Genomic DNA, 26389 nt, shown 5'->3' with positions numbered 1-26389 from the left:
AGGATGGAAGAACAAAGCAGTGACAAGTTTCTTCCAGGCTGGTCGTTTTCACCAATTGACATTTATTTTAAAATGTCTTCCTGGAAGGTGAAGATAAACTGGTTTGATTATCAGCAACTTATGGCTTATTCCTCATGTTCCAACGTCACCCAATAAATCCTGAAACTAGAAACCTGCCCTAATAGAACACAGTGCCAAAAAGGGCATTATAGTTAATGGCCACCTGATGTTCAGATTACACTGCTTGCCAGAAAGTTTATATGAACATATGTTAACACGACCACAGTAATTAGTAAATATTTTTGAAGGAGGTAATTTGAGGACATGCAAAATATTCTGTTTTGTCCTCAAGTATGACCTGCCAATTTTAACCATCTTTGGTGGATCTAACCTGTAGGATTTACTGCGATGGCCTAATAATGATGGTTTAATACTTCCCCTCCTTTTCCTACATTAGTTAGCATCATTCTGTAAGGAATACCGGCCCCTTCTCCTTATGTATGTATGTATGTATGTACGTATGTATGTACGTATGTATGTATGTATGTATTCATTCATTCATTCATGGCATTTCCTTATTTTGGAACACATGAAGAAGCTCTAGGATCATTTTGTATTATCTGTACCCCTGGCTATAGAATCAGCCATTCCTCCAAGGAACCCTGGTTTCTCTTTTTGGGGGATAGAAACCATGACTTGAGGGGCGCCTGGGTGGCTCAGGCCATTGAGCATCTGAGTTTGGCTCAGGTCATGATCTCAGGGTCCTGGGATCAAGTCCTGTGTCAGGCTCCTGGCTCAGTGGGGAGTCTGCTTCTCCCTCTCCCTCTGCCCCTGCTTGTGCTCACTCAGTCTCTCTCATACAGTTAAATAAAATCTTAAAGAAAGGAAGAAAGAAAAAGAAACCAAGACTTGGGCATGAGATAGGCCTGTTGCTATTGGGTTATCACTGAAGGTCCCTCAGGGAACAAAACCAGAAAACAGATGTACCTATGCTAACCCACATACACAAATACCCAGGTATCTGTCATCTGTGTACCTACATGTGTTCCTATTGTACCTCTGATTCTAATCCAGCGCTATAATGCCATCTTGGCCTTCCCCCTTTCTTATCTGGAACTTACTTCTCAGACAGTGAAAGTCCTGCTTCTCACTATGTATACTCTCAAAGATCTTTCTATCACCACTTAATCTATTATTGCATTTACATAGCATGCAATAGACATCTGAAAGCAGGACAAACAAAAAGGAAGGTCTGGGATTGATGCAAATCAATGACCAAGTTTTATCAGATCATCTAATAACTCGGAAAAGAATTTTGTGCATTAATCTGTTGCTGAGAATAGACAACCAAATATAATTGAAGGAAACTGGAATCTGTAATTCAAGAAAGCAGTGAATTATGAAAGGCAGTTTTCACATCTGTACGCACCATACTCAATTGTTCTTCTGCCTGCTACTCAGCATAACTTAGAACTAGCACATTGTTCTGATTCTATTTAATTAAGTGGTCAGATCTTCCACATAATTTCATTTCTCTCCTCATTTAATAAGGTTTGAAAAGGCAAAAGATCTTAATCTTTTTTTTTTTTTTTAAAGATTTTATTTACAGAGAGAGAGAGAGAGTACAAGCAGGAGGGGAAGAGAGAGAGGGAAAATCTCAAGCTGACTCTGCGCTGAGTATGGAGCCTGATGCTGGGCTGGATCCCATGACCCTGAGATCATGGCCTGAGCTGAAACCAAGAATTGGACACTTAACTGACTGAGCCACCCATGCAACCCAAGATCTTAACCTTTATAAATATCATTTTTTCTGATTATAAAAGGAATATGTGTTCACTGTAGAACATTTTGAAAATACAGAAATGTATTGGAGGAAAAACTCTTTCATTACTCATGTTTTATGCATCCAGAGGTAGTCTACATCACTGGTAGGGGTATGTCCCCTGATGGACCATTTTGAATATATATTTCTGTGCAGACTTTCTTCACTTTATATTATAGAGAACATTTTCTCATACTTTTAAATAGTGTTTAGTAATGGAGTAAATGAAAATTAATTGGAAGTTCATAAACTGGCTTGAGAATACACAGCAACTTAGTATATGATAAGAGGCGTATTACTTTATCAAAGGAAAGATATTCCAATCAACAAACTATATTTTGACAACTGATTAACCATTTAGAAACAAACACAAGCCTCATAAGGTTAAATCCCTACTGTATAATGTACGCTAGATTATACTTGAGGAAATGTAAGATTCCAATGTGAAAAATAAAGTTACAAATAACCCAGAAGAAAAAAATAGATGGACAGCCTGACACTATGTACCAAAGTTTAAAATTACCTTTCCTATTTCTGAATTTATCAAAGTAATAGTCAAGAGTTTCTTTCCTAATCAGAAAAATGTGAGTTATTTGTCATGAAAAAGTGAGACAGCACATTTGTGAGCCCGATCATCCATGATTTTCAACAGACATTATAAATTAAGAAAGGACTTTATCACCTACCTCCACATCTTGCTTGGTTTGTTTTTAGGACTCAGATACAACCCCAACAGACTCTTTCTTCAACTGTACCTGAGCAAATCTTTCTGGGATGGCTTAAGGAATATTTTGGCTTAAAAGTTATTGAACAGGCTCAAGTTTCTGGGATTAGACTGTATGGCTGAGGTGTCTTCAACGAGAGACCAACCATGAAGACTGTAGCAATGTTAGGTTAGCCCATCTTGTTAAGAGAGTGGACACTGGCAATCATTCCCCAATATCCACAAGTCACTATGCCCTACACCATAAACTTACATAGAGCTATAGGTCAGTTACATCTCAGCAAAACTGAAAGGGAAAAGAAGGTGAATAAAATTCCTCTTTGGGTGGATACGTGACAGATGATGGAAGGACCGTCACTCTTCCTGGGGGTTTCCTGTGTGTCAGACATTGTACAAAGCACTTTGCATCAATTACCTCATTAAATCCTTACAACTCTGCAAGGTAGACGCTATTACTCTCATTTTTAAAATGAATAAAAGGGAGGTGTAGGTAAGTAAAGGACATTTGGCAATGCTTACAGAATATTCTGGGCAGGGATCCAGAACTTGAATCTGGTCATGAGGGAGAATCAGATGAACCCAAGTCGAGGGACACTCTACAGTAACTCGTCCGGAGACCCCAACCAATGTCAGCATCATGACAGATAACAGAGAGCTAAGTAAAGGAGAACAAGGAGGCATGCCTTCAAATCCAACACATGGTCCTGGATCAGATCCTGAACTGGAGGGAAAAGCCCTGCAAAGAACATTACTGGGGCAACTTGCAAAACTGGAGTAAGGGCTATAGAGTTTAGATAAAATATTCATGTTAAATTTCTTGAATTTTGATAACTTATTGTGATGGCCTAAGAATATATCCTTGTTCTTGAGAAAAACACATTGAGGTATGAGGGGTAAAGGACATGATATATTCACCTTACTCTCACATAGTTCAGAAATCTACATATATATATTAGTTTATACAAAATTATATCAATATATTAAAATAAGGAAAAAACAAATGTGAAGTGTCAGAAACTGGTGAATTTGTATAAATATATACAGGGGTTTTCAGTGTTAATCTTGCAACTTCTATGTACATTTGAAATTATTTCAAGATAGAATTTTGAAAATCCACTGCAGTATCTCTGAAGGCAGTAAATATTTCAAAGTTGATTCCTTGACTAAAATCAGGCCTTATTATTGTGAGTGAATGAATGGAGGTAATAAAATTTGGAGTGGCAAAATTTTTCATCTCATTTGTCTTGAAAACATCTTAGGCAGATACTAGTTTCATTGTATTGTGTAAATAAAATATCAAATATTACTGCAGTAGGAAAACTTTACTGCTCCTTTTTAAAAACCAGAGCCTATCCAGCAATTTAAATATACTACTAATCATTTTATAATGAACTCCTCATAATGTTAGTTTATTTTATGAGCTAATATTAAAAATCAGCCATAGCCCTTATAGAAAGTCCCCAAAGTTCTGCCTATATTCTTTCAGGAAGGTTCTTTATACTCTATCAGTATCAAATGAGATTTCATTATTATGTATTTATGTAAACATGGATTTGAAATGTAAAATGGTTATTTAAAATTCAGCTCAGCTAGAAGAGAATAAGTAACAAAAGATCTTCTTTTTAGTGCCCACTGATCTTCCAGCCCCTGTAGACATGCTTTGCTTCTTTATATTTGCAGCAATATTTACTAATATTGCTAGACTGGAAAATATTCTTTTCACTCAGATTTAACACAAAATACATCTGCATCTAGTTTCCTAGGCAATTTCACATCCATCTTAAAACTCCTTAGGCAAAAACACTCTGGGTAGGTATGTGCAGCTACCAAAAAAATAAATTTTGTTTTATACTTGCTTGTCATAAATCTTATCCTTGAGTCTGTCAGAGAACCACTTCTGTAAAATAACTCAAAATGGTACTTTTACATGAACAATTTCCTAATAATTTTTAAGTCAAAGGAGTTAAAATTCAAGTATGAAAGATTATTAGCTAACATTCTTTAAGTCAAGAAAGAATTTCATGGAATGTTATGCTCTGCACCTGTTCTAAGTTCTCTGGATTATGTGGTTCTTTCTGTGTTTTTTTAAATCAAATATAATATTTCCAGGATTCCTATGATAAGTAAATACATTGTTAGAGTAGTTATATTAGTATTTGCTCAATAAAAACTATTAGAAGAATCAACTACTGAAATCCATCCCTATCTTCAATGCATTTTTTGATGGCAATGATGGAAAGAATAATTTTGCTGAAACTTTTTTTTTAAGATTTTATTTACGGAGTGCCTGGGTGGCTCAGTTGTTAAGCGTCTGCCTTCGGCTCAGATCCTGATCCCAGGGTCCTGGGATCGAGCCCCATATTGGGCTCCCTGCTCAGCGGGAAGCCTGCTTCTCCCTCCCCCACTTCCCCTGCTTGTGTTCCCTCTCTTGCTGTGTCTCTCTCTGAAAAATAAATCCTTTTTTTTCTTATTTATTTATTTGTCAGAGAGAGAGAGAGCATAAGCAGGGGGCATGGCAGGAGAAGCAGGCTCCCCACTGAGCAGAGAACCCAATGCAAGACTTGATCCCAGGACCCTGGGATCATGACCTGAGCCAAAGGCAGACACTTAACTGACTGAGCCACCCAGGCATCCCTGAAGCATTGCTTTCTTGCTGAGAACTATGGTAACCATCCTTCAAACTGCAAATGTCCCTCCACACTACCTCCCCTGTTTCCCTTATCCTGTTCCACTTTATCCAGAGCCCTCCTCACCATCTAAATACTCTCTGTCCCCACTTCCCACCTCAGAATACAGGCTTTGTGAAGAAAGATTTTGTTTCTCCCTCATTGTTTCCCAAATGCCTAGACTGTGCATGTACATGGTGGTATATGTAAGTATTGAACGAATGAATCCAACAAATGAATAAATTGTATATAATCCCACCTTACTGAGGACACAAATCTGACTTTTTACACAGTAGTATCAAGCGGGGAAGGATGTGCAGAGCCTAACATTTCATAGGACCTAACATTTAAAAGCACTTAGATAATTGCAAGGTCATTTACATATTTCATTTAACATTCAAATCAATCCTGTATGATAAGTAACTATTGTAATTTCGATGATAATGAAACTGAGAGCCAGAGGGCTTAGTAACTCCCTCAAGATAATGAAGAGATCAGAAATGTAATGCACGTACATCTGGGCCTGGTACCCCGCCTTTTTTATTACACCACATTACCTCTTGCGTCCCCATCCAACATATATCCTTCAGTTAATTGACTGGCAAGGTCAACATCCCATGCTGTAGATTGGTTTCCTGAGAGATAGTATCTCAGACTGATTTGTGTGCAGGTGGTGTACTGGAGAAGGTTCTCAGAACAACACCTGTGCAGGTAAAGGAAGCAGGACTGAACAGAGGAAGAAGGTGAGCTCTGACAGCCCTCTCGACAGAGGCCCCTGCTGACCCTACCAGAAGCAATGGAGCTGGATGGTCCTACAGAGTTTTTCTAATTGAGGCTAGGGGATTAAGCCCGAGATCAGCATTAATCAGTGTTGGGTGCGTGGATAGAGTATAACCATGAGCCCTTGAGCTACCCTTAGCTTCTCTTCCCTGAAGGCGATGCCTAGAGAGTGGTGGAGGTGTGACCTCCCAGCCATCAACACTGTGGGTGGCGGGGGGATGTACCAGTCCTCAAGGGATTGTGGGCAGCACACTGCAGCATTTACTTGATCACTCAAGAGAAAAAAATCACTGGTAATTAACTCAGAGGGAACCCTAAGATTCTGTATACTTTTCTTCTGTACTTCTCAACACAATGAAACCTCTTATCAAACTAGTTTATGAATTAAATCTTGATTTGCTGGCCTCCATTCCATGATTTCCAAATTAGCATATATAAGAGGAAAAGAAAAACTTGTTTATCTTCAAAAATTTTCTGCATTGAGGGGTGCCTGGGTGGCTCAGTTGGTTGAGTGTCTGACTCTTGATTTCAGCTCAGGTCATGATCTCAGGGTCATGAGATGGTGTCCTGTGTGGGACTCCACGGGGAGTCTGTTTGAGATTTTTTTTCTCCCTTTCCCTTTGCCCCTCTCCCTGCTCATGCATGCTCTCTCTCTCTCTCTAAACAAATAAGTAAAATCCTTAAAAAAATTTTTCTGCATTGAAAAATCCAACAAAATAACTCAATATCTATTTAGGAAACTTTTAGAAGGGTATTGGCCCATTTACTTTGTTGGATGTGAAGATAGGACATGGTCTAGCCATTAACATATAAGGATTAGTTTTTGCTGGGTAACCATGGAAAGGACATTGTAGAGAAGACTTTTAAACTGTATCAGGAAGGCAGAGCAGGACCTTATAAGTAAATACTGAATGCAGAATAAAATGGCACAAAGGCAAAAGGAATGCTATGTTCAGATATGCAGGGAAAAGCAAACAAACAAACAAACAAACATGGTACAAGTCCAGAAATGGTCAATATTGTAGTCCCACCTTCTTGAGAGTTTAGGTCTTTATTGTGGAATAATAGAAGTAAAAAAAAAAAGGAGTCAGTTTGAAGCCATATCATAGGTCCTGAAGTTCAGAGTAATGAGTGTGTTTATTTGGTGGGTGATGGTATGTGAATAAACGCTCTTGGAGAGAGGTGTGACATCAGCATGGCAGCTCATATACAGGAGCATACCCTGGTATAGAGCCTGTCCTGGCATTTATAGGGCCTAAGGCAAGACTGCAAATGGACACCCCATAAATCGAATATCCTACCTTTGTAAATCTCTTCATAATCATCTGGAAGGCTACATTCAAATGATATTTTTTGTGTTCTTCAGATTCCCAAGCCCACCCCTGGAATGGGACCATGGCAACAGGTAGCCCCAGCCTCCCCTCCACCAGCTTACTCCTGCTTTCTACCAAACCACAAAAGACCTACACATCCAAACAATGTCTAGTTCCTTCTTCCACCCCAGGGAAATTGCCATTCATGCTACTCAGTGCACACAACTGGAGTGACTTACTTGTATTAGGAAGATTCAGGGAACAGCCCTCCCAAGCCACAGAAGGACAAGGAAGCCAAGGGTCTCAGGTTCCTGAAGGACATAGAAAGGGATGCACATAACCCTGACCCTGAAGACTCTTTTGCCTTTGGAAAGGGCACAAGAGAAGAGGGCCAGAATGGGACCAGCTAAGCTTCCAGAAATGGCATCAGAGCAAAGTTCCTATGTGCTTGAGCCTAGGGAACTGGTGTTTATGATGTATGGAGGATATGATAAACGAGAAGACAAATCTAACAGCATAAGTTACAGGTAAAGAAAAGATCTAGATTACAGTGGCAGAAGTAATAACAGAAAGGAATGAATATAAGCAATATCATGGAAGAGTAGTCAATAAAATATGGCATCCGAATACGCAGAAGGAGAGCTAGGACAGAGAAGGGGGTTGGAAAGAGGCTGTGCTTAGCTTTAATACCCAGATGACTAAGGAAATAAAGGTATTCTTAACAGAGGAACCCATGTGAAGGAAAAATAATGCATTTGAGAGAGAAATAAAAATTCTAGTCAAGACTGCTCTCCCACAGTATTTGCCCGGAAGTGTATTCAACTCTCCTTAAGGGAGACCCAGAGATCCATGATTCATTCTCTGAACCTTGAAAGGAATAATAAAACTATAAATATGAACTATCTCATCAATCACTTAAAATTATTTCCCATTTTCCACAAACACATAGAGCGTTGCCCTTTTAAATAAAAGCATTTGGCTAAGCAGCTCTTTCCAGGATATTTAGACATGGCTAGAAGGAGAAATTTTAAGATTTATATTCCAATTCTTAATGACTTACTCTGCTTTGGCAAATGGTAAATTAATGAAATTTGTTGTGGCTGGTAATAGAATAATTTATCCAATCTTCTTTTGAATAAAACTACCAGTTAAAAAATGGAAATTAATGAAAATAAATAGGGTCAAGGGTAGTCCCAGGTGTGTGACTGCTGGCTTAATATCCTCAGTGCTTATCAGGGGCACATAGAAACGTGGAGAGCCTGGACTACCTTATAGAAGTGTGTGGAATGTGGGTGTACGAAGGTACAACGGATATGAAATATCAAGGTTTACAGCAGCAAAGTTTCTAAAACCCATTATTTCCCATGATCTCAAATCCTCACTCTTCTGGGGTTGTCCAGAAGCATATAATTTTTTCTCCCATATATTTTTAAAATAATTTATCCTTAATTTTAAAATGCATAAATGCAAAAGCTAACTTCAGGTACACGTTCTACAATTCTTGACCATTTTTGTTTGGTAACACAAATTCAAAAGCCCTAAAGTAAAAAAAAAAAAAAATTCTACTTTTCCAAGACAGCAAGCCCATGTTTCCAAGGGAAATAGTGCATATGGATGGGGGTGGTAGAAAACCTGTATTCTTCTTATGGAATGTTTGTGGAAAATGTTCCTTTTAAAACCAACATGTTTCCCCATATGGGGAGCAGGTTTGCAGCAAAGATGTTGAGTAGACAGTGAGAGAAGCAGTCAGCCATCTGGGTAGCAGGCAACTATCAGCCATGGATGCCGAGGGCACCCCTAAGCTCAGGCACTCAGGAATATTCTAGAAAACAGAGGGACAGCCATTATACCTCTCAGGATAAGCTCTCAATACCCACAGACCTGAGTTGTGGGATAGTTCTAGAAAAGGGGCAGTTGAAGGAAAGGGGAAAGGGGGTGTGATGGACAAGTTCATTACCTTCACAATGATGCTCAGTTATCAATGGAAAACACGGACTGAGGCCAAGATAAAACCACAAGTGTTTTTATGACAAGTGAGCCTCTGTCATCTAAATCATGGAGATTGGCAGAGGGTAAGTGCATCGTTTCTCAAGAGAGTAAGAACAAAGAGAAAATGGGGTGGGGAAGAAAGGGCAGCTCTATGCTTTTCTCCCATGTCCTCTTACACCTGATTTGAGCAGGAAAGGGAGACAGCCATGAAATGTACCCCCATGCTGTCCAGCCCCCAGGTCTGGTCTCTGTGGCAGGTACTACAGTACGTGGTGGGGAGGGGGTGGGGGCACAGAAAGGCCACAGGGAGCTGGGCTGGAATCGCAGTTGCTCTGCTTTTTTGCAGTTTGACCTTGCACAAATTACCTCACTGAGCCCCAATTTGCTCACAGGTGCAATGGGGTGAATAACGACTGTTGAGAGAATTAACAAAATAATGCACAGAAGAGTATTGAAGGCAAAGCCTCAGACGGCAGGGAATCTGCCTGGTTTACCTTTAAAGAGTAAAAGAGTAAACAATATATTTTTGCTAAGAGAAATAGACAATTCAATTTAAGAGGGAGGCGGTATTACAACACATGCTAAATTTAAAATCTTGTAGCATAATGGATTATAGTAACATACAGGTGTGCCGGCTTAAATGTTTAAGTTAATAGTTTATCTTACATTTCCTCGTATGTATGGGATAGGACATCACCATTGGTTCAGGTGACTTTAGCCAATACAAGACACACTTTCTGTAATTCTGCCACTTTGGGAGTAAAATCTGTCTGTTCTCTGCCGTCCAGGCTGATGATCAAAGTGCCTAACCTGACTAGACACACACCTGAAAACGAATTCCCAAAGCCAAGATCCTCTTGCCTTATCCTTGTCTGCACACTTTGGGTAATTGATTACTGACTTGCTCAGGACTCCACGACCTTGTGGACCATCACTACTACTGTCTGTGGGTTTGTTGCAACCATGGCCCTCTAAATCCATTACTCTAAGACAGCCTGGTTTTGGTGACAGCGTAAAGCATGTTACAGAACTAGAAGGTCCTTAACAGGTGCTCTGAAAATGGGAGCACAGGGAGCCCTGAGCCTTCTGAGCATAGAAGGGCAGGGAACAGGCCACCTGAGAGCTGGTAGTTGTCTTGCTGACACTTGATTATATCAAGAATGCTTTATAGATGGTTGAGTGAGTTTGAAAATGTTGTAAGAGTTTTATTGAGGTATAAATGACATCAAATAAACTACACACATTTCAAGTGCACAGTTTAAAACTTCTGACATTTATTGACACTCATGATTCAATCACTGCACTCAAGATCACGAGCATACCCATCATCCCTGAAGGTTCCTAGCAGCCCTTTACCATCTCTGCCTCCTGCCAGCCCCATCCCTAGGTAGCCCAACTCTGTTTTCTGTCACCAGAGATTAGCTGGCATTTTCTAGATTTTATATAAATGGAACAATATAGTATCCACTCCTTTTTCTATCTGGCTTACTTTACTCATTATAATTATTTGAAGACTCCTCTATATTGCTGAGTAAATAAAAACTTCATTCTGTTTATTGCTGAATAGTACTTCATTGTATGGCTATCCCCTGATTTATTTATCCATTCAAATGCTGATACACACAGGTTGTTTCAGGTTTAGGGCTATTGCATAGAAAGCAGTCATACATATTCGTGTAAAAGTCTTGGTCTTTCCATACCCTTTCATGCAAATATCTAGGAATGGAATGGCTGAGTACATGGCAGGTAATACATTTACCTTTTTAAGAAATGGCCAAAGTTTTTCTACAGTGGTCATACCATTTTACCTTCCCACCAAACAGTACATGGAAATTCGACTCGCTCCACATCCTCTTCAATGCTCGGTATGGTCCATCTTCTAAATGTTGGGCATTCTAAGTTGTGTACGCTATTTCATTGTGGTTTTAATTTGTATTTCCCTACGACAAATTGTGATGAGCAAATTTTTATGTGCTTAAGATCATTTTCTCTTCGTTGCAGAAATGTCTGTTCAACTCACTTTTGCCATTTAAAAATTGGGATTTTTGTTTTCCTACTATGAGATGTGAGAGTTCTTTATACATTGTAAAATCAAGTCCTTTTTCAGATTATAACTTGCAAATATTTTCTCTCGGTCTGTGGAGAGAAAATATTTTCTTTACTTGCTCCTAATAATGTTGTTTTTCAAAAACAGAAATTCTTCATCATAATGAAAGCTAATTTAACATTTTTTTTGTGTGGATGTTTTGGTACGATGTATGAAACAAAACTGCCTAACCAAGTTCACAAAATTTATCTACTATATTTTTTCTTAAAGACTTTATGGCTTTGGTTAGGATACATTTTAACTGATTTTCTGTATACGGCACAAGGTATAGAGATTTTTTTTTTTTTTTACTTAATGGATATTCAATTGTTTCAACACCATTTGTAGAAAATGCTGACCTTTCTTAGCTGAATTGCCTTTGAACCGCTGTTGCAAACCAACTGTCCAATGCTATGGACTCAGTTGTGTATCCCTACCCCAGCCCATATGTTGAAGCCCTAATCCCCAATATTAAGGTATTTGAAGATGGAACCTTCGGGAGATACTTCAATTTAGATGATGTCACAAAGGTGGAGGCTTTATGATGGGATTCATGCCCTTAAAAGAAGAGCCACCAGAGAGCTTGCACTCTCTCTCCATAGGACACAAACCAAGGAAATGCCATGTGAGCACACAGCAAGAAGGCAGCCATCCGCAACCAGGAAAAAAGTCCTCCCCAGAACCTAACCATGTTGGCACCTGGATCTCCAATGTTCAGCCTCCAGAACTGTGAGAAAATAAATTTCTGTTGCTGAAGCCATCGACTCTGTGATATTTTGTTATGGCGGCCCCTGCTAGGACAGCAATATATGGATGGTTAATTTTGCAACTTGTTATTCTGTTCCGTAGATCTGTTTGTCTATCTTGACATCAGTACCACACTGCCTTAGTTACTGAGACGTTAAAATAAGTTTTGAAGGCTGGTAGGGTTGTTCCTTCAAATGCGTTGTCCTTTTCTAAGTTCTTTTGGCTATTTGAGGTCCTTCCAATTTCCACATGAATTTTAATATTAGCTTGTCAATTTCTACAAAACACCCTGCTGGGATTTTGACTGGGATTGCACTGGATGTATAGATCAATCTGGGAGACTAATACTGAGTCTCATGAAGACAGCATATCTCAACATTTCTCTTGGAAAGGTGTAGTTTTCAGTGTACAGGTATTACACACCTTTTATCAAATTTATCTCTAAGTACTTGATATTTTTGATGCAATTGTAAATGGTATTTTTTTTCAATTTCTTATTGTTTGTTGCTTATTTAAACCATGGATACCTATAAGACTACTCATTGACATATTTGAACATGGCCCTGGAAAGAGGTGGTAGATTTGAAGCCCTTCATTCATTCATTCATTCATGTGGAGTCCAACATGGGGCTTGAACTCACGATCCTGAGATCAAGAGTTGGATGCTCAACAAACCAAGCCACTCAGGTGCTGCAACTTGAAGCCAAACTATCCTAATAGTGTACTTGCCCTAATGCTTGGAATATGGGGTAAGACAATGATCATATTAGCATATTTTTTTCTGAAATACCTCCCTCATATTTCACTCTATGAACGAGGCATGAGAACAACGTGAGGCCAAACTTAGCTAGAAATGCTCATTTCATATGGGCACAGTCTTAATCAGAATACATGAGTAAATATTACATTCAAAGATAATTTTTGGTAAGAATATTCAGAGTGCTTTAAAACACTTTTTGTCAGATATCACAAGTGATTAGTATAATAACGAGTCTAACCAATTAAAATCTTTGCTGCCTGTTCAAAGTATGATTTATAACAAGTCATTTTTCTTCTACACTGTATGGAGGAAAATAAGAAGCAATCATTTAGACTTGGATGGAATAAAAATGACAGACACGAAACACTAGCCACGTTCATTAACAAGAAGATTAACTTCAAATGAAACATTTTTGTATCTGTTTTTGAAGAGATTTTCAAATTTACATTATATTTTCTTATCTTGTGGCACCTAAAGGAAATTATTTGTCTGAATGACATGTTGGAGAATAACAATGAGGGACTGAATTGTTTTGTAAGTAGCTCAATTTCCACCACTGCAAATGATCTTATATTTAAGGCAGTAGGAATGAAGAAACTATTTTATGGAAAAGTACTAAGATACCCTGATGTTTCCCCAACCAAGTAGAAAAAATCTGATCCCTTTTATATAAACAATCATTCATATATGCAGGCATAAAGCTTTTCTCTAGAATAGACATCCTCTTTTATAAATTCTCTTGTATTTGAAGAATTTTTCTAAATAACCAATTTCCCAATTTACTTAAACCTAACATATCTTAGGTTACTGATCAATTACTGACAATTATATGAAATTAAATCAACTACTAACAATATATCTGAGTCTATAGTACACACTAAAGCATTAATAAGATTATCAAATAAATTTAAAAAAACAAAAAAAAAAAAACAATTTTGTTTAACCAACTTTATATTCCAGGAGAATGTGCTTCTCAGAGAAGTCCAGAGACCATGTGTTTACATTCTGTTGATTAAATTATCTTCATTATTGTCTGTAGAGGCTAGGCCAGAGGTATTCCCATACTGATATCTGTAATTTAGGATGCGTGTGTTGGAGAGGGTTGTGCATATGTATGTGTGTGGGGGGGGGATGTGTGTGTGTATGTATAATTATATTCTGTATGCAGTATAATTTCTTCCAAACCAAGATACGATTCCCTTAAATCCCCTGTTGGGTTCCTTGACATCAAAACCCAGTGAATTATTGTATCCCAGGCATGTTTATGTCAAGATATAAGAAAATGTGTCCCTATTGTGAGTAATCAGTGACGTCAGAGGAACTGACAGCTTTTATATGCCTGCACACTTGGGTTATGTGCTGTGCTGGGCTGCCAGGTTCTAACATCCCAGGTGGGGCTTGATGTAATTTCAGGTATTCATCCATGCCAGGAAGGACTGTAATCATCAAAGATCATTCAACGGCAAATGCCTAAAACCAAAGTACATCATAGGGATGATGGTGCCATTGGAGATCAGTATGACAAGAGCACAGATCATGAAGGAGGCATGTGAGGGATGAGACTGCAGGGTAATATACAAGAGACTTCTCAGCAGGGGGCATCACCGGGAGCCCTCCAGAAGGAAAGGGACATGACCCCTTTTGTTTTAGAGACTGTTGTGGGTTGAACTCTCTTCCCCCAAAAGCTGTGTTAAAGTCCTAAGCCCCAGGACCTATGAATATGGCCTTATTTTGAAATAAGGTCTTTGTAGATATAATCAAGATGCTACCATACTGTATTAGGGTAGGCCCTAAATTCAATGACTCATGTCTTTATAAAAAGAAAAAGATTTTGAAACAAAGATACACAAAGAGGAGACACAGCATGTGCAGACAGAACCAAAAATTGAAATGATGAAGCTATAAACCAAAGTTGTTGAAGACTACTGGCAACCACCAGAAGCCAGGAAAGAGGCATGGAACAGATTCTTCCCTAGGACATTCAGAGAAAACATGGCCATCTTTATTTTGGCCTTTGAGCCTCCAGAATTATTACAGAATAAAGTTCTATTGTTTTAAGACACTTAATATGTAGTCATTTATTACAGCCACTGTAGAAACTAATATTGAGAAATTATCATAACCATATTGGGTGGAGGAGATGCAAAGTGAACAAGACTGGACCAATTGGGAGGAAGAAAAATAGTCCAGGTGACACCACATCATGGCGGCACTAATCAAAACAGTGGCAGTGACAACGACAAGACATTGGTAATGTTGATCGCTACTTAGAAGGTACAGTCAACAGAATTAGTTCTTAGTGGTATGGGGATGTCCGGGGAGGAAGGAGTCAGAGATAATGTCCAAATTTCTGGTGTGAAAAGCACTTACTACAATAAGGAGCACTTGGAATAGATTTGCCTGGGAGGAGAGAGAGAGTGAATTTCATTTTGTTCAAGCACCATTTTGAGGTACCTGAGTGATATGTAAGTGAGCATGCCCTATAGGAAACTGGGTCTGGAACTCAGAAAAAAGTTTTAGGATGGAGATATAGATATGATAATGTTGCTATGAGACTTTGGGCTTCAGCCATAGTATCACTTAGCATACTCTATTTTTTTTTTTTAAGATTTTATTTATTTATTTGACAGAGAGAGACACAGCGAGAGAGGGAACACAAGCAGGGGGAGTGGGAGAGGGAGAAGCAGGCTTCCCACAGAACAGGGAGCCTGATGCGGGGCTTGATCCCAGGACCCTGGGATTATGACCTGAGCCGAAGGCAGATGCTCAACCGACTGAGCCACCCAGGCGCCCCACTTAGCATACTCTATTTTAATCGCCTATTTGCCTGTAAATCCTCAACAAGAAAGGAAGTTAAGACCATAAAACAGAGGGAACAACTTCTTTTGATAAACATGGCTCTCCCAAACAGGCCATCTTGTGGATGGAGTAGTGATACCTTAAAGGAATTCTGGCTTTTCCAGTCAGTTCTGCAAAAGAAGCCGGCCCTTTAGCTTTTTAACTCTGGACCTGAGCCATGAATCCAGGACAACAGGGAAAAATCCTCCTAGATACTGTTACATCTTACATAGATTATCCAATGTAATTCTCACAAGAATAATCTTCGCTTAAGAGCTAATTAATTATAATCCTCACTAAAACACAAAAAGAAACAAAATAAAACCCCTAAAAGTCTCAGGTGCTACAAATAGGAGGGTCCTAAGTTTAGAGAAATGAGCTGGAGCTGGACAGGAGAGCCCAAGGGGATGGGTGAAGGAGACTGGCTATGGTCCAATCAAGATGGTGAATGGGACTGAGCCCTTCCTAAGGCCAGAGTTCAAGAGTATTTTTACACACGAGACACAAGCTTTATAAATAACTTTCTCTGGAGGCATTTCAGACCTAAGACACATGCAGATTGAAAGTGAAGGAATGGAAAAGCATTTATCATGCAAATGGCAGTGAAAAGAAAGCCAAGATAGCTATACTTGTATTGGACAAAATGGACTTTAAGACAAAGACTATAAAAAGAGACAAAGAAGGACACTACATAATCATAAAGGGAACAATCCAATAAGAAAATGTAACAATTGTAAGTATTTATGTACTCAACAGAGGAACACCCAAATACATAAAGTAGCTACTAACAAACATAAAGGAAGCAATCAATAGTAATACAATAATGGTAGGAGACTTTAATACCCCACTTACATTAATGGACAGATCACTGACACAGAAAATCAACAAGAAAACAGTGGCTTTGAATGACACACTAGAACATATGGATCTAATAGATATATTCAGAACATTCCCTCCTAAAACAGTGGAATACACATGCTATTCAAGCACACATGGAACTTTCTCCAGAATAGATCCCATGTTAGAACATGAATCAAGGCTTAAATTCAAACAGATTAAAGTCATACCACTCATTTTTTCTGACCACAATGGCATAAAACAAGAAAATGCCTGGAAAGAACATAAATACATGAAGGCTAAATAACATGCTACTAAACAATGAATGGATCAACAAAAAAAATTATATGCAGAGAAATGAAAATGAAAACACAATAGTTGAAAATCTTTGGGAGGCAGCAAAAGCTGTTCTAAGAGGGAAATTTATAGTAATACAGGTCTACCTCAAGAAGCAAGAAAGATCTCAAATAAAGAATGTAACCTTACACTTAAAGAAGCTGAAAAAAGAACAAACAAAAACCTAAAACCTGTGGGAGGAAGGCAAATAATAATGATTGGAGTATAAATAAATTAAATAGAAACTAAAAACAAAACAAAAATGATAGAGCAGATCACTGAAACCAAGAACTGGTTCTTTGAAATGAGCAACAAAACTGATAAATGTCTAGCCAGATTTATAAAAAAAAAAAAAAGAGAGAGAGAGAGAGGGAGACAGAGAAAATTTAAATAAATAAAATCAGAACTGAAAGAAGAGAAATAAAAATAGACACCACAGAAATACAAAGGATTATAAGAGAATATCATGAAAAATTATATGCCAACCAATTGGACAACCTGGAAAAATGCATAAATTCCTAGAAATATGTAACCTACCAAAAGTGAATCAGGAAGAACTAGAAAATTTGAACAGACCAATTACTAGCAATGAAACTGAATCAGTAATAAACTCCCAACAAAAAGAAGTCCAGGACCAGAAGTCTTCACAGGTGAATTCTACCAAACATTTAAAGAAGAGTTAATACCTGTTCCTTTCACACTATTCCAAAAAAAAAAAGAGAAGAGAAAGGAAAGCTTCCAAATTCATTCTATGAGGCCAGCATTACCTTGATACCAAAACCAGATAAAGACACCACAAAAAGAACTACAGGCCACTCTCTCTGAGAAACATACATGCAAAAGTTCTCAACAAAGTATTAGCAAATTAAATCCAACAATATGTTAAAAAAAAATCATTCACCATGATCAAGTGGGATTTATTCCTCGAATGCAAGGTTGGTTCAATATTTGCAAATTAATCAACATGATACATCACATCAACAAGAGAAAGAATAAAAACCATATGATCATTTCAATAGGTGCAGATGAAGTGTTTGACAAAGTACAGTATCCATTGTCTTTTGACAAAGTACAGTATCTATAAAAACTCTCAACAAAGTCAGTTTAGAGGGAACATATCTCAACATAATAAAATTCATATATGAAAATCCCACAGCTAACATCATACTCAATGGTGAAAAACTGAGAGCTTTTCCCTTAAGATCAGGACCAAGACAAAGATGACCACTCTCACCACTTTTAATCAACATAGTACTAGAAGTCCTACCCACAGCAATCAAACAAGAAATAAAAGACATCTAAACTGGTAAGGAAGAAGTAAAGCTTTCACTGTTTATAGATGACATAATATTCTACATAGAAAACTCTGAAGACTCTTCCAAAAAACTACTAGAATTGATAAATGAATTTACTAAGGTTGTAGGATACAAAATCAATATAGAGAAATCCATTGCATTTCTATAGGCTAATAATGAAGTAGCAGAAAGAGAAATTAAGAAAACAGTCCCATTTGCAATTGTACCAAAAAGAATAAAATACCTAGGAATAAACAACTATGAGGTGAAAGACCTGTACTCTGGAAACTATAAAACACTGATGAAAGAAACTGAAGATGACACAAACAAATGGAAAGGTATTCTATGCTCATGGATTGGAAGAACCAATATTGTTAAAATGACCATACTACCCAAAGCAATCTATAGATTTAATGCAATCCCTATCAAAATACCAACAGCATTTTCCACAGAACTAGAAAATATAATCCTAAAATATGTATGGAACCACAAAAGACCCTGAATAGCCAAAGCAATGTTGAAAAGAAAAACAAAGCTAGAGGTAACACAATCCCAGATTTCAAGTTACACTACAAAGCTGTAGTGATCAAAACAATATGGTACTGGCACAAAATAGATACATAGATCAATAGAACAGAACAGAGAGCCCAGAAATAAACCTACAATTATATGGTCAAGTAATCTTTGACAAAGAAGGCAAGAATATGCAATGGAAAAAGAGTTGTCTCTTCAATAAATGATGTTGGGAAAACTGGACAGAAACACCCAAAACAATGAACTGGACCAGTTTCTTACACCATGCACAAAAATAAACTTGAAATGGATCAAAGACCTAAATGTGAGACCTAAAACCACAAAAATCCTAGAAGAGAGCACAGGCAGTAATGTCTCTGACATTGGCTGTAACAACATTTTTCTGCCTATCTCCCCTTGGGCAAGGAAAACAAAAGCTGGGGACTACATCAAAATAAAAAGCTTCTGCACAGCAAAGGAAACAATCAATAAAACTAAAAGACAACCTCCTAAGTGGGAGAAGGTATTTTCAAATGACATATCTGACAAAGGGTTAGTATCTGAAACATATAAGGAACTTATACAACTCAACAAAAACCAAATAATCCAATTAAAACTGGGCCAAAGACAACAGACATTTCTCCAAAGAAGACATCCAGATGCCCAAAAGACACATGAAAAGATGCTCAACATCAGTCATCAGCAGGGAAATGCGAATCAAAACCACAGTGAGTTATCACCTCACACCTGTCAGAATGGCTAAAATCAACAACACAAGAAACAACAAGTGTGGGTGAGGATACGGAGAAAAAGGAACCTTTGTTGGGAATGCAAACTGGTAAAGCTATTGTGGAAAACAGTACAGAGGTGCTTCAAAAAATTAATGACAGAAATACCACATGATCCAGTAATTCCACTACCAGGTATTTACCCAAATAAATTGAAAACACTAACTCAAAAAGATATTATGTGCCCATATGTTTACTGCAGCATTGCTTAAAATAGTGAAATACAGCAGCAACCCCAGTCTCTAATGATAGATGAATGGATGAAGATGCGGTATGTGTGTGTGTGTATGTGTTTATTATAATGGAATATTATTCAGCCATAAAAAAGAATGAAATCTTGCCTTTTGCAACCATGTGGATGGGTCTCGAGGGTATAATGCAAAATACATCAGTAGGAGAAAGAAATACCATCTAATTTCACTCATTTGTGGAATTTAAGAAACAAAACAAATGAACAAGGAAAAAAAGAGGCAAACCAAGAAACAGACTCTTAACTATAGAGAACAAACCAAACGATTACTAGAGCAGAGGTGACGGGGTACGGGGGTGGAGGGTATGAGTGAAGCAGGTGAGGGGGATTAAGAGCACAGTTACCATGATGAGTACTGAGTAATGCTGAATCACCATATTGTACAACTGAAACTAACATAATTATGTTAACTATACTGGAATTAAAATTAAATAAGGGAGATTAAGCGTCTGCCTTTGGCTCAGGTCATGATCCCAGAGTCCTGGGATCGAGCCCCACATCGGGCTCCCTGCTCAGCGGGAAGCCTGCTTCTCCCTCTCCCACTCCCCCTGTTTGTGTTCCTGCTCTCGCTATCTCTCTCTCTGTCAAATAAATAAATAAAATCTAAAAAAAAAAATTAAATAAGGGAGGAAGGAGCAAGAAAAGTAAAGAAAAAAAGATCTCTCTCTCTCTGTTGGTCCAGGTAAGTGTTCAGGAGGTTCTCCCCAAGAGAAACAGGAACCCAAGCCTTACAACTTAGAGATCTGAACTCTTTCTCTCTGAACTTCATGGTACAGGGTAATCAAGGTGAAATCCATCCTTGCAAAGGCAAATATGAAACATGTGAAATAGCTACAAAGAGATCTTCCTGGCCGAAAGGAGTCTGTCCATCCACCAACTGCACTGAAAACAAACCAACAAACAAAAAAACCTCCACAAGCTATAATAAACCACACCATAAGGAGGAAGAGTTCACAGATACAACATATGTTAGAATTAAAGTAACAGAAAAGTTCAAATAATTTGTCATTTTAAAAATAATAGAAATAAAGTAAAGAAAGGAAATAATATAAAACAGACATGAAAACAGTAACAGCTAACATTTTGTATTGATCTGTTAGTATTTGCTAGTTTTCATTATAATAAACATACATACTACACACATCACTTGGCTTATTAATCACCAACTGTATGTAGCCAGGTACAGTTATTCCCATTCACAAACCATGAATCTGAAGCACAGAGAGGTGACAGGGTAACACCTTGTAAACGGTGGGGCTGGGATTCGAACCCAGGAGGCCTCATTTCAGAGTTCACTAACCACTGTGGCATGCCAAGTAGAAATGCTAATAGTTGCATTTAGAAAAGAATCATGGGCAACAACTCAGATGATGGGTTGAATTTAAGACCAGATGCAGGTGAAAGGAGAGAACTGCCAAGATTCCATCGCAAACGTAGCACAGGATGATACAGAGCAAGAACACATAGACATGAGAAAAGAAGGAAGGCTGGTAGAATGAGGAGCTGAAACCTAGAATATCAGGAGCCACCAAATGAGAGATTAGAGAAAGTGAGGTGAAAAGAAATACGGGTGGGTAATGCTTAGAATTTTCTAGAATTAAGGAAAACTATATTCTCAGAAGGAAAGAAGATACAGCGGGATATGAAGGGAAAATAAAATATATCTGCGCCTAGGCAGATTATAGGAAAGATGCAGAGCATCAAAGACAAAGGGACAGGTGCCAAAGAAAAAGACACAGGACCTTTAAAGGAAGAATGATTTGACTCACTGCAGACTATGAATGACAGAAGACAATAGAATCGTATTTAAAATTTTGAGGAAAATTAAATTTCAACCTAGATCTCCATACACAGCTCAATGCACGTATAGGCAAAAGCAGATCGTATAAACCGATCATCTATGAACAGTTGCTGAAGAATAAACCCAAAAGGAATGAGCTGTGTATAAGAAGAAATCATGGGCAAAGCAACAAACAAGTTGAAAACCTACATCAGTAGTGTCTGAAAAAATGCAGTCTTTATAGTAATAATACCAGGGGATTTACCAACCAGGTGGAATCAGAGACTAGAAAACTAGAGGGAAGTTGGTAGGAGTGATTGAAACACATGAAGATCCTTTTGTTATTCAAGAGAAGAACAGAGCCACTGGTTACCATTACATGTTGGCTATACATATTACAATCCTAAAGATTAATCATTAAAAGAATAGAAAAAGGTAAAACTTCTAAGAGATGGTACAAATGCAATTCACGTGACAGAAGAAAGAGAAAGGACGTATTGATCCAATGTGAAATGGAGATTTCAGATGTACAAAATTTTAGACAAAACTAGCTTATGGGCATTTAGGAATACAATATATACATAATAAATTATAGACACATGAGCAGGGGGGGTGCACATGGCCAGCCTCAGGAAGTGATGGTGGGAAGGAGGGCAAGAATGGAGAGGAGACCAAAGAGGCTTGAATTGTATCTGTAATGTTTTATTCTCAGAAAAATACATGAATTATCAGATTCAAATATGACAAAGTATTAAAATGCTATATCCAGTATTATATCCTTTTATGTACTATCATTTTATTAATTTAAAAAAGGGAGGGGGGAGAAAAGCAGGTTCAGAAATGTTAATTCACCTTCCCAAGATCACAGTCCTTGAGGAAATAAAGCCTTGGCTTATTTTTTTTTTTCCTATCAACAAGGACAGAGCATGGCAAGTGGCATAGGTGTTGGAAAATAGGCAAGAAGAGCTAGGATAATTCCTGGAAGGAAGGGCCTTCTATTAAAGGCCACCATTTAACAGGGTGGTGCAGGGCTGCATCTGGCATCCAGGGCTCTGTTCCAGCTGTAAAGAGGCCAAATCCCAAGAGAAGCAGAGGCTGTGACCTAAGGAAAGTTAGAGATCATCTAGTTCAACTGTCTTGGTTTCCAAATTCAGAACCAGAGACCCAGAGAGGTACTGGCTTGCTCCAAGTGATATCATCAGTGGGTGGTTGACTCCACATCTAAAGCTATGTCAATTATACCAAGTGTTCCAAAGTTTGGTCAAGAAATAGCAGAACATTCTTGGGAATGATGATGGTGATGTTGCCAATGCTACTGATAATGAGAGTGAAAACAAGATGGCGGTGGTGCTGATGATACCAGCTAACTTTTTTTGAGCATAATTTAAATTCTAGACACGCAAATGCTTTATAACAATCCCCTTGATTATTCCTCTCAAAAACTAAACAAACAAAAAAAAGAAAGTTAGGTACAATCATCACCACCGTTTCTGATTAAAGGAGAACCTTTCAGGGTCTCATAGTTTGTAGATGACTAAGTGGTTCCCAACCCAGGCAGTCTGACTTCTGGGCTGGAACTCTTCACCACAGGCTGTGCTGGAGACTCAAATGTCAGGGGAAGGGGACAGGGCCAAGTGGGAGCTCAGCCCCATCTCGGTCAGGTTGTGCTTACTCTTAGGTTTTTCCCTCTTACTATAGATGCACAGCATGGGTGTGGCTTAGAACTTGACACCATCTGATGCCCATGTGGACTCTGCGTGGTTTCAGGTCAGGTGGAGAGTTTAAAGCCATAGTAAGCATGTGATAGACTGACTCATGAATTACAGGACTATCCCTGCAATAATTTCTCTTAAAGACAACTTTAATTTTTCCTGTACATAAGGAAAGAGTCCTTCTGTAAACAGTACAACATTTTGCCCCCTCTTTGGTGTGGAAAAACCATTACCACGGGGGGCGGAAAAAAGTAGTGCTTGAGCCAAGGAATACTGAATAATCTGCTTCACATCGACCAAAGTGAAAGCAATCTGTGATCTCAATTTCTCTGCTAAAGAGATGCTACCAGTTAATGGATGGTAATAATATAGATTACACGATGGCTAGATCTAGGACTCTACTGTCTGCATAGAACAAGGAAATGGAGATTGTTCCTTCTAGAGGCAGAATTCTAGAGTAGAGTTCTGAAGTCAGAGTATTGAGCTCACATTCCAGCTCTGTCATTCAACCATCTACTGTGTGCTTCACCAATTCTTGTATTAAGCACTCTGAAATTTAAAAAGTATGGTCAAGGATTCATGTCAAAATTAACCAATTTATCAATATTTTAGTGGTATGATGAACATCCTCAGGAAAATAAAGCAACAGTTCCCAGTACATGTAAATTTTATGCATGAGACAACAACAATCTGAAATGCTGTGTTATGTACGCACAGAGAAGTCTATGTAATCTGTCTTCCAAGGATAAAAATTACATGATTTGCAAAGAAGCAAAGATATTACCCAAAAGAATACACACAGTGCCCAGAGGACTTTCTATCTCAAAGTAACATCTGTTTTTAAGGTTTTTAGAGGGAAATAAGCAAAGCAAATCAATCTGATATGTGAAAAGTTAGAATTTCTTGTGTCAAACATTGAAACTCAAAGATAAAAAAAAAACACAAAACATAGATACTCCGAGTGAAAAATAGGTCACATACATAGGACATCAGAACATTTAAAAAAAAATCAAAACAAGGAAATAACCAAGAAGGGTTAACCTAATAAGCTTCCTTCATTTGATTCTAGATGCAGGGTTTTAAGGAGACATATCTGATAGAAATCACAAAATGGCAGCTCACAGCTCAAATCATTTGCAGAAATGTTTGTTGGGTTGTTTGTTTGTTTTTTGCTTGCAGAGCTTTTTTCAAAAATCAAGTTAAAAATCACATTTCATATATTTTTTTCAAAACCGAAGTTTTTTTTCTGCTAAAAAAAAAAACCAAAGTGCCTAGCAAAGTGCTGGAGCTCAGGAATTGCTGTCCTCTTCACGGAAGGGTTTCTAGTTTGCCACCTTACCTTATTTATTTACATTACCAGCCTGCCCCCTGTAGACAAGCAAGTTCATAACCCCTTACCTACCGCCAAACAGATCCAAGCAGAGAGACAAGATCCAAGCAAGAAGGGAATGCTTGATTGGGCTACATTAGAGAGGTTCATTTGTTTGTTCATTCGTTTATTTATTCATTCATTCACTCATTCATTCATTCATTCAACGATTACATGCTGAGTATCTGAAAAGTGCCAGATACTGAGCTCCTATAAGAATATAAGTATTTGGACTTCTCATCAAGGTGACAGGCAATCATGGATCTCGAGGTCTATCAAAATGTTTGTAATAGAGAGATTTGAGGACAAAACAGTGATGAATTTTAGGAAATTGAATGAGAAATTCTAAGAAGTGCTAACAGTTGCAAGGGACCCAAAGGAAGGGGAATTTGAAGAAAGAGAGGGTGGGGGTGCCTGGGTGGCTCAGTCAGTTAAGCGCCTGCCTTCGGCTCTGGTCATGATCCCAGAGTGCTGGGACTGAGCCCTGAGTGGGGCTCCCTGCTCAGTAGGGAGTCAGCTTCTCCTTCTGCCCCTACCCCCTGCTTGTGTGCTCTCTCTCCCTCTCACATAAAGAAGGAAGGAAGGAAGGAAGGAAGGAAGGGGTGGTCAGCAGGGTAAAACTGGCTGAGAAGAAGAAGACAGAAAAGGAAGGGCAGTCTCTGGTGCAAGTTGCAAATCCCCGGTGACATTTCAGAGGGCACTTAGAGTAGGCTGGTAAAGCCAGGTGGAGCAGCGAGAATATAAGGGCAGAGGGCACAAGAAAGAAAGACACTGCTGGGGGAAGGATGGGGCCCCAGGGAACGCGGGGGAGTGGGAAGGCGGGGGCAGGGGGGGTGGAGTGAGGAGCCAGCCAGACCAGAGGACCAAACACGTACAAGAGAGAGTTGGGGCACCAGACAGTTCACGGGAATAGCCATATGCCAGAATGAATTCAGTCTAGATGGAACACCATTATATTCTGATACCAGAGAAAAGCTGGTAACTTTTCCATGAACTATATACTCACGGTCACTTCTTAAGAACTTCTAGACACATTCTAGAAAGGGGTTTTCACCATAAAAGCTTTCTTTAATAGGTACCCAAATTCAGCGGCAATAAGCTACAAAAGAAAATCTGTCCATTTTCAATCATGTTTTATTTTCTGGCATTTCACTTGTGATCTCAATCAGAAATGACTGAAAATATTTCTGTTTCTTTGGCTTGGTTGGAAATGACATTTTTTTTACACAGGCAGTTAACCTTGGACCAATGGAATCAGGAGGCATCATTCTCTAGAATCCTCTATGTATAATCAAGGGAAAGAAATATTCAAGTACAAATGATAGGTCTGTGTGCTTTATACTAAAAAGATAATGTTTATTTTTATTCTTTTGCGAATGTACAGTGAACACGGTATTTCTTCCAACATTGCCATAGAAAAAATCTAATGGCAAGTACATGCTCATCAGATAAGGATCAAATGAACTAAGCAGAAGAAAAGAAGAAAGTGAAATACTTTTAGCTCTGAATGTTCATAAGGTAATGTAGTGTACGTAAGATGACTTATCAGGATCTCTGTTTCATTTCTGTAGCTGTGAAAGGGTAAGAAAGAAAAAAAAACCCTGCTGATTGTGGCTTAAAAATTAAAACTCCCTAAATGATTTCTTCATAGTAATTTCACACAAAATGCTTATAACGTAATTTTTAAATGAAAGCGTAATGGAAACAAAACTGACTTCCAAATATTTTAGGCATAAATTATATCCTATTGCTACTCCTCTCTAGCAGACCCTCTGGCACCTGGA

At 38.3% G+C, this 26389-nt stretch overlaps 1 protein-coding gene across 4 annotated transcripts in view; it reads right to left on the bottom strand.

Moving 5' to 3' along the window:
- The window catches only part of PRKG1 (protein kinase cGMP-dependent 1), a 1253946-nt gene that overhangs the window by 195905 nt on the left and 1031652 nt on the right, over window positions 1-26389 (bottom strand). The window lies entirely within an intron of this gene.

This window comes from Mirounga leonina, unplaced genomic scaffold, assembly GCF_011800145.1.
Source record: "Mirounga leonina isolate KUSES-001 unplaced genomic scaffold, KU_Mleo_1.0 Mir_152, whole genome shotgun sequence".
Taxonomy (NCBI): domain Eukaryota; kingdom Metazoa; phylum Chordata; class Mammalia; order Carnivora; family Phocidae; genus Mirounga; species Mirounga leonina.
The sequence above is the reverse complement of the archived record's forward strand: the minus strand, read 5'-3'. Positions and strand labels throughout refer to the sequence as shown.